At 41.2% G+C, this 19,614-nt stretch overlaps 1 protein-coding gene across 2 annotated transcripts in view; it reads right to left on the bottom strand.

Moving 5' to 3' along the window:
* dab1b (DAB adaptor protein 1b) overlaps nt 1-11,875 on the bottom strand; it is a 49,948-nt gene extending 38,073 nt beyond the window's left edge. For both annotated transcript variants that reach the window (XM_089130917.1, XM_089130918.1), the window contains exon 1: nt 11,582-11,875. The gene's annotated coding sequence lies outside the window, so the exon portion shown is untranslated. The remainder of the gene's footprint in view (nt 1-11,581) is intronic.
* Between the last annotated feature and the right edge of the window lie 7,739 nt (nt 11,876-19,614).

The raw sequence follows: 19,614 nt of genomic DNA, 5'->3' as shown, positions 1-19,614 counted from the left end.
TTTGCATGTAAATAGTTGCTATACAGGTCTTGTTGATTTATATTACAAGCACTAAAATTACTTCTACCTTTTTAGCCATAGAAATATTCAGTACCAAATTGCATGTTTTGTTTGGTTTGAGTGAGATTCATTTCACGTGGCGGCCATCTTTGAAACGTCTCTCGGCCAGTGTTTTCATTCATGCAAGTGCAGCTCCTATCTTGTTGAATGGGGAAACATCAAATTCTCCAAAGCTGTTCAACAAGCTTACGATTAAAATTCATATTTGAAATCACCAATAAAATCTGACAAGAACTGCCTTATAAATTATGTTTTTTTGCACTCAAATGGCATTAAAAAAAGTATATTTCAGGTTGGTCAAGCCAATGCGAATGGCAGTGATGTAATGACTTTACCAACTGCCGATTGGCTCTTTTTTTCAGAGGGCGGGACTTGTTCCGCCATATGGTGTGTTGCCGTTTCCCTATTCATAGTCACAAGAGTGCACCGTCTTTGTATATCTATAATCTTTGGTATCATAAAGGAATAATGCATCAAATTTGATAAAAAAAAAAAAATTAATTGTAATTATTAATAGATTTTTCTATAAGTTTCAATAAACATTTCTGTTTCACAAAATCTAAAAAAATGTCAATTAAAATATAAAACTTTTAAAATTAAAAGTCCCTATGTAAATAATTTGATCCCTTAAAACTCATCTTTGCTCACCAAAATTACATATTCTTCATGCCTTAAAATATCTTGAATGTAACTCGAGCTTGCCTCATTTAGTATGCACGGTTCTATGAATATGGAAATGAGCCCCGCCTCCACTCAGAGATCCACTGGTTGACGATCACTCGTTGATCTGATTGGTTACAAGGTTGTTTGTGACGTCAGAAACACCAGCGATTTCACACCGTGTTTTTGAGACTGTCTTTGGTTCACTGCAGTTTTGAGGAGGAAATACTCTTATAAATTTACACATGGTTTGTCTTAAAGCACATTAAAAACACCACATACACATATAAACAACATTAAAAGCTGGATTTTAAGTTGTATTTAATAAATAGCATTCGTAATTTATTCCTAATACATTTCAAGAGATCTAACAATTCTGGCATGTAGAACATTCTTCTCTATCCTCAATGACTCGAGCGCTTCGGCTGGTGGAGTCATGCATCATTCATAACACGCTTTCATCCGCACAGATCTGATGAAGGTTAGGAAAGCATCTCGGGCAGCAGATCGGAACGTGTGCATGTCCATCTTTGCATCAAAAAAGTAAAAGGCCAGCATTGTCAATCTGGGACAATGCATTTTTCATTATGAACATGCCTGTGTCTGACAAAAGCATGATTTAATGTAATGAATGACTGCTCTTTAAAGCCCTTTCTAAGTAGGTCACCACAGCGCTCAATCTGCTGTGGAGAAAGAGCTCCAGCACTGCCTCTCATCTGGGTCAGAAGAAGGAAAACCACCGTCTCAAGAGACTGATAGCTTTGAGGGAATGCTGAAGACAAAAGGAAGATAAGGAGAGAAAAGGTTGCGAAAAAGCAAGACATCTTAAACAATGTCATATTTGCGATTAAACTCTCATAATTGAGTAAATGACTCTTAATGACAGTTGTCATAAACATGCAAAACACGTATGAAGGTGTCATGTCAGTATTATGCACATCCCTTCAAGTAAAGTGTTACAGTAGTTTTCACAGATCCGTTTTGATAACAGTCATCTTATTAAAGAAACAAACAGTCCCGTTTTTAGCTCACCGTTGCGGTGTAAACGTACCCTAAAACAAGACAGGACGAATCCTGACACTAGTCAGCACATGTCGCTGTGAATCTGTGTGTCTCTGAGTAAATGAACGGCACAGTTGAGTCTGATACACAAACTCTCTCTCACACACACACACACACACACACACACACACACACACACACACACACACACACACACACACACACACACACACGTGACACTCACAGTGTCTTCACACATCTCCACAGCTCATTTGAGGAAAATCTGCCGTCAAACACACTGAAACTGAAAGATGTTCACGACAAACCATCAAATTAAAAGTTTGGTTTAACTTCAAGAAATTATGACAGAAATACATCACCACTGTATACCAAAATGTAATTCACAAAGTATTTTTAAAGGGCACCTATTATGCCCCTTTTTACAAGATGTAATATTGGTCTCGGGTGTCCCCAGAATGTATTTGTGAAGTTTCAGCTCAAAATACCCCACAGTTAATTTATTAGAACCATTTGAAAATGTCATTTTGGGCCCTGTTTAAAAATTAGCTGTTTTGGTGTATACCACCTTAAATGCAAATGAGCTGCATATCCCACCCTGCCTTTGGATGAGGGCGTAACTTGATACCTATGGCAGTCGGTAAGCAGAAGGGGAGAGAGAGAGACCCGCTGTTTTGAATGTCATTCAGCGTACGTTTGAATCGGAATATATAAATAGTCTCTGATCAGACCCAGATGATGAAGAGACTCCGGCAGAATAAACAAAAATCAGAATGGACCAGTACTTCTCAGTATGGTTATTTGATACATTTATGTACTTATAGAGTTGTAATCGCGTCCCCTTTGCAATTATGGATGTGCAACACACTCACACAAACACACACAAACGTTGGCGCAATTTTTTGAAACTACAAACACATTCTGTGATAAAGTTTGCTACGTACAAGCGAAATTACATTTATGCGAGGGACCTGTGGCGTCATGTTTACTTGTCATACAGGTGCTTCTGTGGCAAATGTGAGAAGATGGCTAACTTACAGAACAACAACATATGCAGTTTTTAATACAATATCTTTAAATATATATAAACGTGTGGTTACTGTGACGCCGTGCGGAGAAACAGAGCTGAGGCTGGGTCCAAACGCAGTGTAGCTTTATTAAACAAACTTAAAACAAGACACTAGAAGCAGGAATCGAGAGACGTGAAAGCACCAACGTAACACACATACATTCAATAACCAACCAAGACAGGGCAGAAACACAGGGCTTAAAACAGGTGAACTAAACAAGATGATAAAACACAGGTGCATGAAATAAACCATAATCAGTCCAGGGTAAAACAAGAATGAAACAATAAACTAGGAAGGAGTGCCCCCCAGAGGCTCAAGCGGGCACTCCAGCCGCAGATCATCACTTAACCCCCCCTCTAAGGAGCGGCTTCCAGACGCTCCTAGAACAATCCAGGCGGGGGGCAGAGTGAAGGTGATCCTGGGGGAGGGACGGAGGGCCAGTCCCGTGCAGGGGAACGGGACCCGGACACAGGCAAGGCGGGCCTGGGCCGTGGAGCGTGGGTGACCAGGTTGGAGCAGGACGTGATGGCGGCCAGGGCGGAGCAGGGCGTGATGGCGGCCAGGGCGGAGCAGGGCGTGATGGCGGCCAGGGCGGAGCAGGGCGTGATGGCGGCCAGGGCGGAGCAGACTCAGGTGCGGTCCATGTCAGTGCCGCCTCCATGGCCCCCACAGAGTACCTACTGCCCCCCCCCCAAAAAAATACTTGGGGAAATTCCCGGGAGGAACCTCTGGGTGGTGAACGGGTACAGGAAAGGCCTCCCGGAGCTTGAAGGGTGCAGGCAGAGCGAGGCGCAGAGGCGGGGCCGGCAGGGCGAGGCGCAGAGGCGGGGCCGGCAGAGCGAGGAGTCTGGGCACGCTCACCGGGGCCTGGCGAACCAAACGAGTCCTCCTTCTCCTCCTCCTGCGGCGGCGCGTTACAGGGCTAGACACACCCGCTGGGCTGGACAACTCACTCACTTGAAGAGGAGATGCAGCGCTCACTTGAAGAGGAGATGCAGCGCTCACTTGAAGAGGAGATGCAGCGCTCACTTGAAGAGGAGATTCAGCGCTCACTTGAAGCGGAGATTCAGCGCTCACTTGAAGAGGAGATTTCAGCGCTCACTTGAAGAGGAGATTCACTCACTTGAACTGAAGACTCATCCCTCACTTGAACTGGAGATTCATCCACTTGAACAGGATCACTCACTTGAACTGAAGATTCACTCACTTGAACCGGAGACTCATCCACTTGAACTGGAGATTCATCCACTTGAACAGGATCACTCACTTGAACTGAAGATTCACTCACTTGAACCGGAGATTCATCCACTTGAACAGGATCACTCACTTGAACTGAAGATTCACTCACTTGAACCGGAGACTCATCCACTTGAACTGGAGATTCATCCACTTGAACAGGATCACTCACTTGAACTGAAGATTCACTCACTTGAACCGGAGACTCATCCACTTGAACTGGAGATTCATCCACTTGAACTGGAGGTTCATCGATTTGAACAGGAGATTCCCTCGCGGGGCTCACGTGAATCGCGAGTTCGGCTGGGCTGACGTGAAGCGCGGGCTCGCCTGGGCTGACGTGAGTCGCGGGCTCGTCAATGCGCACGTGAAGCGCGGGCTCGTCGTGACTGACGTGAACCAGCGGTGAAGACGACGAGGGCTTCGCGGGTAAAGTACACTCGGCAGGTGTCGAGTAGAATAAGCGGGCAGTAGTGAAGAGGTCCTGCAAGGAACAAGCCCGAGCGACATACCCGTCAAGAGTCCAGTTGGCAAGGTCCCGCGGCATCCATCGAGCGATCTCATAATCCAGCCCATTCAGAAACAGGCCCATGAGCTGGATATCATCTAGCGCTCCCAGACTGCTAATGGACAGGAACTCCTTCGCGTACCTTTGGACAGACCGGCCCTCTTGCAAGACTGACGACAGGTATTCTGTCATAGCCCGGTTGCTGACGACTGCTGGACCCATTTTGAGGTTGGTTATTCTGTGACGCCGTGCGGAGAAACAGAGCTGAGGCTGGGTCCAAACGCAGTGTAGCTTTATTAAACAAACTTAAAACAAGACACTAGAAGCAGGAATCGAGAGACGTGAAAGCACCAACGTAACACACATACATTCAATAACCAACCAAGACAGGGCAGAAACACAGGGCTTAAAACAGGTGAACTAAACAAGATGATAAAACACAGGTGCATGAAATAAACCATAATCAGTCCAGGGTAAAACAAGAATGAAACAATAAACTAGGAAGGAGTGCCCCCCAGAGGCTCAAGCGGGCACTCCAGCCGCAGATCATCACAGTTACACACTATACAAACAAGGTTTAAATTATATACACAGACATCCTACGACGACAACAACTTTAGACGCATTTGTTGTTGAATTGGCTAACATCGACTGAAATGACTATTTGCTTAAAATCATAAAATACACTTACTGGAGGTGACGTTGGATCGCAAACAGTAGACGACGATCCACAGTTGAGGATTAACTTTGAAGCAAGACCTGCTTTGAATTGACTCTCGTTCACAAAACAGTCAGTCAGAAAATGATTCGCTCAAACATAAACTTATTTACGAAGGAAAGGCGCCACTTAAACTTCCAAAATACAATACAACCACTGTGTTTTCAGTGGCTCTGATGTGGAAGTAAGTGAAAACTACTATATATGTAATTATTACATCCCATCCCACAACAGAACACTTGTGTTTCCAAGAGACATTACCGGCTGTCGTTGAAACAATGGAGGATGGTGTGTACAGATCACCGAGGGCGGGGTCTAGGCCACAACCACACTGTCAATCAAACCAAATTGAGATGTCAAATTGAGATTGTAAAAAAAACACTGGGTGGATTTTTATCATTCTAGGGTGGTTTTGCTCACACACTGCCAACACACATTTATGTTCAAACACCATGTAAAAGTGAATTTTCCATAATAGGTGCCCTTTAATATATATAAATGACCCAGTTCAAAAGTTTAATGTTCTTCAGCAAAAAATCCTGCAAACTCTTCAGTCTCAAAAGTTTTGAAATTCTTCAATTAAATGTGCTGAATGACATTATTGCTGAATGGTTTTGTAAAGTCGTGTCTCCAGTAATTGTACGGCATGCAATATTGTGCTCTTATTACTGCATGAATAATAGCCCATGTTGTATCAGTCGTGAAGAGAGCGCCTGAACCGAGGTCATGTGGTGCGCTTCAGTAGTAATGAGATCAAGCGTGATGTCATTCCCCTGCAGGGTCTTCTGCTCACTACGCATCATATCTATCTGTGCTTCTCTTTTCCCTTTTGAGGTAAACTGTGTGAATGAGAAACACACACTTTTTGGAGAATAGAAGGGAAAAGATATACAGTGAAAGCAAATCATAATTACCTACTTTACTGACTAACGTTGAGACGTGTGTAAATGCCACAAGTCACATGTATTCTCTTAATCTGTAACGATCTTGCTAAATGTGCCTTGACTAAAAAGCCATGATGTCAATACTCGTATGTTTGTAGCTCAATTAAATAATGTTTTAAACAATTGGAGAGAGTCTGCCGTGTTACCTTGCACATTTTTGTTTGTACAAATGATCTCTTAATCTTCAGGAGAAGTGAACTGTGTAAATCAAACTGAAAACTCTCAAACTCTCCATGTTCTGTGTGAGTTGATGTCAAACTTTGGATCAAACTTTTAGTTGACAGAGAGTTTATACCGAGCCTTCGAGAGCCTGTTTAACCTGATCTAAATCAGGTTTGTATGGTTTTGCCCAATCTAAACCTAGTCTAAAGCTTGTCTAGCTTCATGCAAGAGGCCTCGGGTGAGTTTACATTTATTGAATAAGATATTTGCCGTAGCCCTAAGCATAATCTTGATTTATGCAGCCCTTTTTTTAATTACTGTGCAAGGAAAAGCCATCCGATCAGTTATCGGGATACAGAAGCTATCTGATGGGGATATCTGTAAACAAGATGTGTTTTGATGTTGGCTGATGTGTGTGTTGATCGGATCATGGGGATCATGTGGTGAGGCCAAGTGTGCTGTAAACCAGGCCAGTGTGGAACCAAATATGAAATATCTGAAACACTTAATGTAAAATATATAAGTATCAGTATCAAATATCATGAATTAAACATCTATGAACCTCAAAGGATTAGCAAACTTGTTTACATCTCAAAAATGTTTATGCATAAAAGCATCTGCATTTCGCGTTTTCTCCATTCATCTCTTCTCCAGGCAGTGATGCTGGAGCCTATAATGACCTGGATTGCCAGGACTAACACATTTCAACTATGCTGCATGTCCTTGGGATTGTGGGAAAACAGGAGGAGCCCCACAACAAATACAGTAGGAGACTGGAATAACTCTTGGATCTGCAGGGAATTGAACCCTCTTGCTGTAGTGTAAGAATGAATGAGGCACCACGCAAATGTACAAAAATGCATGTGGTCTAACAACACTCTTTGTATAAAAACCTATCCACACTAATAAGATCACATTGGCCCCCCATAAAGACAGATTCTGGACTGAAACAATAGATATAGGGTCTTGTAATCATTTATGGAGAGGAGATACTGAATTTTTTACATTAATGCCAACTGGTCAACAACCAGTTGGCATTAACTTCGGCGGAGGCAGTTGGCATTAAACTTCGGCGGAGGCCAGTTGGCATTAACAACCACTTCGGCGGAGGCAACCGTCCTCCGCTGCGCGTCGGACGGTTCACGCCTCGCCGTCGTCCATTAAAACCTGACAATGGACACCTCAAAGGGCATTAACCCTTACTTACATGAATATATTAGGCTACTTGTTTTCATTACATACATACATTAAAGTTGTTAAGTGTATCAATTAATAAAGATAAAGGCCCCTATCAAACATCCGGTGCAAACATGTTTTGTTAGTTTCAGTCCAACGCACGTCCTGCGCCACGTTGTTTAAATAGCAAATGCATTTGCGCCCAATTGTGCGCCCATTCGGCTGCTGGTCTGAAAACCAGGTGTGTTCGGGCGCATTGTTGGTGTGTTGCTTTTGCTGATAATTTACTCACCCCCATGTCATCCAAGATGTAAATGTCTTTCTTTCTTCAGTCGAAAAGAAATTAAGGTTTTTGATTTAAAACATTCCAGGATTTTTCTCTATATAATGGACTTCAATGGGAACCAAACGGTTCAAGGTCCAAATGAGAGTTTCAGTGCAAACTGTTCAAAGGGCTTTAAACGATTCCAGACGATGAATAAGGGTCTTATCAAGCGAAACGATCGCTCATTAAATAAATAAATAACAGTTTAAGTTTTATAAGCTCAAATGCTCGGCTTGCTCAGTTCTGCGATGCGCGTTCGTGACTCTCCTGTTCGAACTCGTTCATCAAAATGAACGAATCTTTTTTCGTGTCATTTGGTTCATTCAACAACAAAATGAACAAATTGAAATTAACAGAAAAGAGTTCAAACAAGAGAGTCACAAATGCGCATCACAGAAATCAGCTAGTTTCCTCTGCATTCCTGGCTCAAGCGTTTCTGCAGAAAGATTTTCTCCACGGCATGAGACCCTGTAGCTGCACATAGACGTGCCCTGAAATCTGAGCATGCTGACCAGCTCATCTTTCTCCAACCTTGACAGACAGAAATACAGTGCATACTGCAAAAACCTGTGAAATCAAATTGCCTACACACATACTGTATCTATAGACAACCTCAGAACCTTCGTTGGCCCTTGGAAACATTACCATTTAACTGTGTGACTTTATTAAATTTTCAAACACTTGTTCAATCCTCTCAATAGTATTAGTACTTAGTTACTAGTCCATATTAATACTAAATGCTAGCCACAGAAAGTGAGGAAAAATGCTGCAATAATTGCTTTAATTATTTTGAATGTGTCAAACAGCTCACGTTAAATGCACGTTGAATTCACATGTTTTTAAAAAAAAAATAGATGAACTAAAAAGCAACATTACGTACTCCAGGGACAATCTGAAGCAAGCTGATGTTCAGTTGGTGATAGGTCTTGGCTCCCTTATGAATATTTTTGAATTTTTAAAACATATGTTGACATTAATACTGCTGTTTTGTCCAGAGCCTTTAATGCTTTTCTCCTCTCTGAGAATTATGAACACGTGGCCAACAACATCTGGCATGTGCTGTAAGGTAGGGTGAACATATGTCATCTTTTCTCCCAGACATGTTCTCCTTTTCAGACCTTAAAAAAGCATCAAATAGAGATTTCTAATTTCATAAAATGTCCAGATTTTCAGTCATCGTAGGCTACATACATGGCAATGTGTAAAATTAGCATCAAATATACACTCACCTAAAGGTTGAACACCATACTAATACTGTGTTTGACCCCCTTTCACCTTCAGAAATGCCTTAAGTCTATGTGGCATTGATTCAACAAGGTCCTGAAAGCATTGTTTAGAAATGTTGGCTCATATTGATAGGATAGCATCTTGCAGTTGATGGAGCTGCCGTTCCACCACATCCCAAAGATGCTTTATTGGGTTGAGATCTGGTGACTGTGGGGGCAATTTTACTACAGTGAACTCATTGTCATGTTCAAGAAACCAATTTGAAATGATTCAAGCTTTGTGACATCAGAGGATGGGGCCATGGTGGCCATAAAGGGATGGACATGGTCAGAAACAATGCTCAGGTAGGCCGTGGCATTTAAATGATGCCCAATTGGCACTAAGGGGCCTAAAGTGTGCCAAGAAAACATCCCCCACACCATTACACCACCAGCAGCCTGCACAGTGGTAACAAGGCATGATGGATCCATGTTCTCATTCTGTTTACGCCAAAGACTCTACCATCTGAATGTCTCAACAGAAATCGAGAAACCATGCCACGCTCAAAATTGCTTAAATCCCCTTTCTTTCCCATTCTGAAATTCAGTTTGGAATCCAGGAGATTGTCTTGACCAGGACAAAGAGTATAGAAGAACAAGAGGCGAAACTCTGATGCTTTTTTGGTAACAGCCACTAGATAGCGCTTCGGTGCGGCCGCCATACCGGGGTGAAAATTCCAACTGGAGTTACTGGACAACAGCACTGATAACAGTTTTTTGAGGTAGTTTTTTCTTGCATTAGTTAGTATTTCCATTGTATGCAACTTTACACTTTTACTACTATTATTAGTTACCAACTCCACTAGGCCTGAAATATATTTTGGACGTTTTAATCCCCTGGATCATGCTACAAACATGATGATCATTGATGCACTGTGTCAGTTATCCTATAACTAATTGCCACTTTGGTCATTGGCTGGGTTTTTATGTTTGTTTACATGGTCTTGCTTTAACGGTCATTAATATAAGATAGGCTAGTACTGCAAAAAAAAAAACTGTTTACTGTAAGCTATTCTATTGCTGTTATATATTTACTGTCAAACATTTACATTAAGTACAACATTTATTTGCTGAATTAATTTATTTCATTGATAACTTATTTTTGTAAGTAACGTTATGTGTACCTCTGGGAAACGGTCTAATGTTATTATAACTTTATGAACTGATATCACTTTATTCTTACCTATCACACTTAATGTGGAGAGTAATATAATGAATTAAATCCTTGAACTTCCCTGTCTCAAGTTATGTGGGGGTAAAAGCCCGGTTAAGTAGCAACTTCTTTTTAACTGCTATAAAGTTAACTGTTGTGAGTTAAATAATCACCTAGCCTAATTATTTCAAACTAAAAATTATCTCTGCACGGGACTAAATATATGTAATGTTATATGACTGTCGAGTCGCTTTCACCCCGAAATGGCGGAAGCGTAGGGCTGCTGCTGGGCGCTGGTGTTGCAATGGAACGTTCTATTGGCTTTCACTTCTTGTCAATATACGTTCTTTGACCAGGACCACACCTCTAAAGGCATTGAAGCAGATGCCGTGTGATTGGTTGATTAGATAATTGCATTAATGAGAAATTGAACAGGTGTTCCTAATAATCCTTTAGGTGAGTGTATATATGGTAAGACTTCAGGTTAGGGTCAAATTCTGACTATTAAGTTTATTAGCATGCATATTACTAGGATACTGGCTGCTTAATAGTACTTATAAAACACATATTAATGCCTTTATTAATGCATGACCTCAATCCACATCTCTTAATCCACACAATACCTACATTTAAAGTTCTGCCTTATTAACTATTAATAAAGAGTTTATTGGGCAGAAGTCATAATAGCTGTATAACTCAATAAAAACAATGTTACAATAATTGTACACTGAAGTGTGACCAAAAATATGTTTTTTTTTCCCTTGAATTGGACAGCAATGCTTCACATAATTGTTTAATGATGCATATGGAGATTTAGGGTTTGTTATAGCAGCTGGCTTGACCACAATCACCAATCCTGTACAGACTTACTGATTTATAATATGACATCAGAACAAGGATCACACATCATCTGAAGAACACCATTTGTAATGCTTTAGGCAACTGAATATTTGCTGAAGTAATAGTAAATGTGCACAGCCTACTTAAATTGAGGCTACATGAGGCTAATAAAATCGAAAGTTATGCAATGTTTCATGTTTCTCCTGAAACATTTCAAGCAATTAATTAACAATAGCTCTGATAAACACGATGTATGTTTTTAATATTTCCTCACATTTCAGTTTTATTCGGGGAACCCCAGTGTATTACAACGAACTCAGTCGCTTTAAATGTGATTGTCAGAAATGAAGCTCAAAGAAAACATACCAAGATAAAGAGTTAATTTTTTAAAAGTTCATGCCTGTAAGTGAAACAGCGCACCTGTAAATCGCTTTACACACTCACCTATCGACACGCGTCGCGATTACTGCCAATGAGTCGCGTTTATTCCAACAATCATCGGTGTGACAGCTCCCATGGCCAAATCATGAGTTATAAATCCAGTTTGTGGACATCTGCATGTGTTCAGCAGCCTCAACCTAACCCTCGAAACCGATGAAAGCACTCGCAGTGACGCTAGACAGATCTAACATATCCTCTCAGACAGAATAATCAGCTATGAAGAGAAATGGGGCGATGGGGTGGGAGGAGAGAGAGAGATAGAGACCCCCGTGACAAAATAATTCAAATGCACGGAGGATAATGCGGGGATGAGTGAAGGGGGATGGGAGAGGATTAAGTGGGAATGGGGAATCAGAAGCCCACCGTTACGCATAACAGATGCCCACTCTTTTATCTGTGTAGTGCTTTTCACAGTCCGTGCTTTTCAAAACACGTTTGTTATGTGTGTAATGGTGTAATGTAGCACAATGTGTGTGAACTGTGAGGACAGTAGGCTAGTTTGTTCTCCTGAAGGGTTGCAGACAGTGGTCAGTGAATCACTCTCGCCTGATAATGTTATTAGTCCACCATTAAAGACAGGATCAGATGCCTAAACTTATACAAACATCAGTGTCATACTCTCTCTCTCTCTCTCTCTCTCTCTCTCTCTCTCTCTCTCTCTCTCTCTATATATATATATATATATATATATATATATTTCTATATATAATATTTAAGTATATATGTATTCAAATAAAAGGCCTACAGGGTCACAATGAGTTCACAATGATTGGTCACCTTTATTGTAATGTATTTCTAAAGCCCTGTTTTCAAAGCAGAACAGCGACATCACTGACATGTGATTTGACATGACATATAAACATATAAACTCTAATCCAAAAATGTAACAGATGGTTGCAGTCTCGTTTTCCGTTGTCTTTTGCAGTGATGTCATGTTTTTATTGAGTGTTTTAATCCTACCGTACCTTTCATTAGAATTTGTTGTTATTATATAGTCTGATTTCTAAAACTGTGATATGGTCCTCTTAAAAAGAAAAACACATCTAAAAGTTACTCTCAATAAGTGAACACATAAAAAAACCATCTTTTTTTATTAAACATATTATTCCTATTTTTACTTACTCCATAAATCCTGTTCCTTATGGTGTTTTTGTTTTTTTACAATCTTCTCACAGAATATATGAAATACAGATCACCAATACCGGTCTGACCACAACTGGCACAATAACAAACCATTCAAAGAATGAATGATTTAATTGAGAATAAAGCAAAAAGTTAATTTTATCATTTTTTTTAACAATTATTAAAAAGCTCCCAAATCCATATGAAGAAATCCTACGCCATCCCATAAAGATTATTTACTGTAGGCCCATTGTGAACTGTTTCAGGCAACTTGAGCAGTAATAGGATATTATGTCAAATAAATTAGCAGTTTTCTCCCTTGTGCTTTTGTGTCATCGTGTGAATAATCTGAACCTCTTCAAATTCATCTCCATGTGAAATTTGTCATTGATGGAAAGGAACTGACCCTTGACTCTGCCTCTTTATAATTCTTGCTGCTCCATTGCTCCCATTCATAGTGCTAATGATGTTTACAAAAAAACTAGGAAATCACGCATTTTCAGCTTGCCGTGCCACAGTTACATCAGATAAATAGAACCTAAAGAACCTTAAATATATAATCAATATGTGCACAAAGCTATCACTGTAGTCATGTTTGGGCTTAATACCATTACCACTACAAATGACCTCAACTATAGCATCATTATGAAGCACAAAATACACGAAAATTCAAATGCAATTAATATGCCAAGCCATGATTTAGTATGTCATGCCTAGCCTAGTCAAAGTTTAGCAGTAATATTCAATAGCCATTAGAGTACAATACAATCCAGGATGTGCTCTATTAGTTTATTATTATTGTCATGAGTCCTTTTATGTCAGATTTCTTAAATTTAATCATAAATTCAACCAGACACTGTATTATTACCAATAAAATGAAGTCACTATCAATAAAATCCATCTTTGGATTTACAAATAGGCTACGTTTAATTCTGCTCAGACATGACATGTATGGATTTCCACAGCAAATTATAATTGCATTATAATAGCATTTTACTTTTTAACATTGTTACTATGAAGTTACCGTCTTAATGAGTGAGCTGAATCCTTCATTCGGCTTCATTAGGCTACGTGCACTACTGTACGTGACGAACTTCCACTATTGTCAGAATAATAAACTAACTCCGCTAATAAACTCCGCTAATAAACAAACAAGATGAGTGGTGCTGTTGTACGAAAAAAAAAAAAGAGTTCGAGCGAGCGGAGAGAGTGTTTTCAATTCATTCTTATGGAAGTCAAGCTTCACGCTCGGGCATTGCATTATGGGACTGACAGCGAACCAGAGAAAGCATTGAGAGTGTCCGAAAGCGTCAAAAAGGTTGGCCAGTTCTTGACTTTATGCATATATCAAGTGAAAAATGCAGTCGGCAGCCAATTGATGTGCGGTTCGGGATGTGACATCTGTTTTGAGATTTTGAAAATACGCAAATTGTGCCGGATTTAGTTCGTGAATAATTTTGTTTATTAGACGCTTTGCCGTTGTTATATAGGCTATGTTAAATAATTTTGGATGTGTTCATTGTGATTTTACTGGCTGGGTTTATAAAATTGATGGGATATCTTTGCTTGGGGCATTTGTAAACAAAGTTTGTCAATTTCCGAATTGACAAGCTTTGTTTGGAGCGAGCGAGCAAATTGAGCGAGCAAATGGTGAAACACGCCAAACAGTTCGCCTCCGAAGGGTCCGGTGGAAACAAACATGGCGACAATGTTCCCCACGCCACTGTTCTAGCTCTCCAGAGCAAATACAGTGCGGTGAATCTCTCGATGAATGCTCGGTCAACATAAAAAATTCGAAAAAATTTCGATTCTGACGCGCGTAAATTTCGCTTCCAACTGATTATACGAACGTCAGTTTTTCACTCTTGACACGCGAATTAACACAAAGTGGTCAAGCGTCAAACTAGATGTGGTAGACACAAATTTGACGCGCTATTCGCGTCCGGTGTGAACGTAGCATAAGAACTGTAGTTGGATCTAAATTACTAGATTTTCAGGTCAATCTTTATCATTTTGACCATGAAACATGCGGTGTCACTGTAATTCGTTTGCAGCACAGCAAAACTAGACTCGGTGTGAAAACGATCACTGTGCTGCTGTTATAGGTACCGCACCTGGAACGATGTGAAAAGTGAAAGCCCTAACCTGTTAACATGGTGCGTTAGGAGCACTGCTGAGTGGCACTTTGGTCTGCTAGTCGCTAACAGCCATTTGAGCTTCCACTGCTTCCTGAAAAACACCAACTTTTGTGCACAGTGGCTGCACAAAATAGACATTTTGGGTGATGCGCAAAAAAAGAGTAAAAAAAGAGTAAGCATGTGTTTGTGTTACAGTCGCGGATCAGTTATTCACTGCAAACACATCATAATATGTGAAAGCACTACAGCAGGTGTTGCTCCTGCACCGCAACATGCCCAGCTAACACAAATATGTGACTGTTACGTAACTGCAACGTAATCTGGTAACCCGAAACGTCGTGGCAACCAGAAAAGTGAAATTCCCAGATTGGTTGTCACGACATAACTTTGTAAGTAACTGGCAACGTCGTGTCGTGTGTTGGTAACCAGTTGGTCATTTTAGTTTTAAAGGGGGGGTTGATTGCGATTTCACTTTTTTCATTTTAAATAGTGTGTAATGTTGCTGTTGGTGCATGAACAGTATCTGTAAAGTTGCAGCGCTGAAAGTTCATTGTAAACAGAGATATCATCTTTTTAAAATCAGGAAGTTGAATGCCTACAAAAACAACTCGATTGGGACTACAGCTGGGTTTTAGACGTCACTAACCCACACATTTGCAGAAAAGGGCATGCGCATATTTCTGCGGCTCGTCAAGTGTGTTGTGTTCATTCAGGCAGCTGTCAGGTCTTCTGTGTTTCGGGCTTCCCGCGGACGCTGTACTTGTCAACAATGGATACAATTTATGTTTGATTATGTTCCTGAAAATGATGATCGTAATCTAGCTCTCGGTGCTGCGCATTTACGGAAGACAGATTCCAGAATCTCCACGAGTTCAACACCGGATTCAACAAGAAACTGTTACTAAAACATGAAGCAGTTCCAACTTTAAAACCAGAGGCAGCAGTTGTTGGGCCACAATCTGTAAGTAGGCTAAGACTTCATCATTTTAAATGTATTTGCATGTATAATTCCTGATGTTGCCCTGTGTTTTATTTTTTCAAATGCCAGCGCTGGCTTTATAGCCACTAGGCTACTAGTTATGCTATTTTGTGTATACGACAAACGCGTACAAACATTATGGACCTGAATTTTGTATAAGTATTAATGTTGTAAATATATTTTTCATGTACAGTATATATATTTTATGAAGTTATTTTCGATTTGATCAAGAATGTAAACTAATGCCAACGCTGTTTGAGTATAACATTAGTAGCCAGTCAGTTGCTATTGTTGCCAGTCAGATGCTGTGTAAAACAAACGTGCATAAAGTTAAAAAATGAAGCAAATTATCATTCAGAAACGTTTAGTAAGAGCCGTGTGTGGTGAGGTTCTGTGATACTGCAGTTCGACACTATTATTTACCTTATTTACATCTGGACCGGAGCTCATGTCATGCACGTTTCGCCTGTAAAGGTAATGGGCGTTAACCTTTCGGACAACGTGAGCGACAGTTTAGCCAATCACAACACACTGGCCCAAACTAACCAATCTGAGCCCACTGCCTGTTTCTGGGGGAGTGGTTTCATAGAATCAGGAAGTGAACCGCTCGTTCAAGGACAGAGGAGAGCGCGGCTGACAATAAAGGTGAAATTTATGAAAAATAAGACTTTTAAAAAAAGAAAAACCACGAATACATGGTATATTGCACCCCATAAACACAATCATGCAAAGATGCCCCCCCGCCCCCCCTTTAATTAATATGGGGAGACAAACAGTGGTCTAGTTTAACTTGTCCTCATTTTCCCAAAACAATTTTGCAGACTTTTCAACGATACAGACGAAAGATACAGACTCAGTATTTGGTTAATTCAGTTCATTTACTATAGAACAAAGCACAAACAACAGCAAAAACAGAAAATACAACATTTTTGCTTTTAAACACAATTAATCAACACAGCGGATCAGAAGATCAGACTTCTAGCAACAGGCCTGCTGTAAAATTGGAAGGAAAGCTTAAAACCGGAAAAGAACCACCAATTCACAGAGGAAGAAGCAGTGAGTACGACCAAAGCTGCACTGGAAACCCTTTTATAGTTTGTTTGCTTATTTTCCCCAAAATTTAAGGGCATAAAATTGATCTTTTATATTTCAATAAGCTAGAAATGCTAAAAAAGCTAAAGCTATGGCTAGCCCACACAATGTATCAATTTAACTGAGGCAGAGAGAATCAGCCAATCAGAGCAGCAGCTGCAATCAGCCCACTGCCATATGCAGATGAGCTCCCCCCTCACCACCATACAGTACCCCTCTGAGGTGAAATCTGACACCGCAAGAAAAACCTTTAAGCAGAAACTTCAGTCAAACAACCCTGAGACTCTGTTTGCAGACCTGTTCAAAACAGGAGAAGTCTGCAACCTCATTTTCTTCTCTGATCTCCCCAGAACCGTCAACCTGGCCCATCATTCAGACCTGGACACTGAATGTCTATATGACCACGTCCACCTTTATAAAAACCAAAGATGTCACTCTAAACAGGACCAACCAGACCAGCCCCAGGTGGAGCAGAACCAGCCCAACCCAGTCAATCTATCGAGAAACACTCCAGCAAACTACGCCCCAGCGCACAGCTCATCTAGAGCCCCGAGCGGAGCACCAGAGAGAGCACCACACTGAGCTGCGGCACCCAGACAAGACCCCTACAGACCGAGACCATAATAGCTCAACATGTTATACATATGAATTTCTTATTTGATAATTCACCTTTGGCTAAGCCATGCCCTAGAATGTAGATTGACCAATCACAGCGCAGCCAAGAACGAGCTCCCACAGAGGTCGGACACTTTTTCTCAGCGCTCCATTGACTTTCAACACAGGCGTCTCATATTTTTGGTCTCGGCAGGCTATTACCGTCGTAGTTTCATCCAAAATATGGTTAAACGTTGTGCCTCGGCCATTTGTAACACAGATACGCGTTTCCCAGAGAGGTTGAAGGGGAGTGTCCGTTTTTTCCCTTCCCAAAACAGAAGTAAAATCCTGACAAGTGTCGTCTTTGGATTAAACTGTGTGGATGTCCTCAGTCAGCTAAACCCCGCAAAGATCAACAAGCACATCTTTTTTACTTCTAACCTTACTGTGAGTGTGAAGTTATACTAGTTAGACCGTTTTATAATGTTTTAGGTTATGATTGCGGTTCTCATACCGGTTGTTATACTTTTGCCTCTATTTTGGATGCCTTGTTGTTTCTTGCGTTTGTATGTCTTGAATATAGCCTTCGAATGCATATTGCAGCCCCTTTTACCTACTTCTATCGGACACTGTATTTGCTGCTTTATAAAAGTTTGATAACATTCCAGCAGGAAGAGCTGTTACAGCATAAGCCATGCAGAGCGCAGATGAAGTTTGACGGATGTAGCAACAGTAACTAAGGGGGGCGGGGCTTAGCCAAAGGCGAATTGCATTTTTCACATTTTTACAGATTCCTTGCAATAGTGGACTCTTTCTGCAGTATTGCCTTCAGCTACCGGGCTGGACACAGCACTGTGGCTTGCATTGTGGCCGAAGTGGCAAAGGCCATTTGGGACTCGCTGGTGGAAGAGTACATGCCTGTGCCCACCACAGAAAATTGTTAGGAAATTGCAGCAGAGTTCTACCTTCGCTGGAATTTTCCAAACTTTGTAGGATCTATTGATAAGAAGCATGTAGTGATCCAGGCTCCAAACAACTCTGGGTCACTATTCTACAACTACAAAGGGACATACTCTATTGTCCTTTTGGCAGTTGTAGATGCCAAATACTGCTTCCCAGGGGCGTCACTAGGCCCTTTTTAGGGGGGCTTCAGCCCCTAAATTTATGCCCAGCCCCTCTAAAAATGTGTGATTAATATGCTACACAAATTCGTGTTCGCTTCAGTCTTGTTTTAATCAGATTCAGCACGTTCTTCATCTTAAATCCACAGTGGTGCCGAGCAGAGCGCACGTCAAAAAGAGAGGAAATTGTGTGTGTGTTTGTGTGTTCATCTGAGCCCATTGGTCTGTCACTGCTCGTCATTGAGGGCTTAGCCCCCCTAAAAGAAAAATCCTAGAATCGCCCCTGCTGCTTCCGCATCATAGATGTTGGTAGTTATGGAAAGACCAGTGATGGTGGGACTCTGGCCAATAGTCCTTTTGGAAATGCTCTTCGCCGTGTCATCCTTGCCTTACCTGAGGCCATGCTGCTGCCAGGAGCAGAGCATCTGTTCTGCCTGATGCCAGCAGGAGAAACATGTTGCACCCTGGCACAGAAATTGACAATGCGCTGTGGCTGAGTGGCTCAGCCTTTACCATGAGTGAGTTGGAGAACAACAATGCCATCCCCATCCACTTACAGCCCTCCCAGTGCACTCCCGTACTTCTGGTTCCATCCTGCATCTTCCAAGGCCTTGGTTCTCGGTTGTTCTTGTTGCATTATAGTTCATTATAGACCCACTGAAATGCGCAGATGCTGGGGGCAGCATAGCTTGCCCTTCCCAGGAAGGAAGTGGTGTGAAAAATATGCAGTGAAAAATGAATCAATGCTGTGCTCAAGCTGACTGACTAATAACCGTAGCTCGAGCACAGATGCCGCCTCTCAGATCGGATATACATACAATGACGTCAAAATGCACGTCGTGTGGAGTATTCGCATAAACACAGTACTATGCAAACACAAACAATTAGGAACAAATCAGTTGTGTAACAATATATTGGATCCATGCGTTCGTTTTTAAAGGGACAGTCTGCAAATAAACTGTTGCTGTCTGAGTTGGTAGTTTAATTATA

This window comes from Pimephales promelas, chromosome 5, assembly GCF_988280905.1.
Source record: "Pimephales promelas chromosome 5, fPimPro1.hap1.1, whole genome shotgun sequence".
Lineage (NCBI taxonomy): Eukaryota > Metazoa > Chordata > Actinopteri > Cypriniformes > Leuciscidae > Pimephales > Pimephales promelas.
This window is presented reverse-complemented; position numbering and strand designations above follow the sequence as displayed.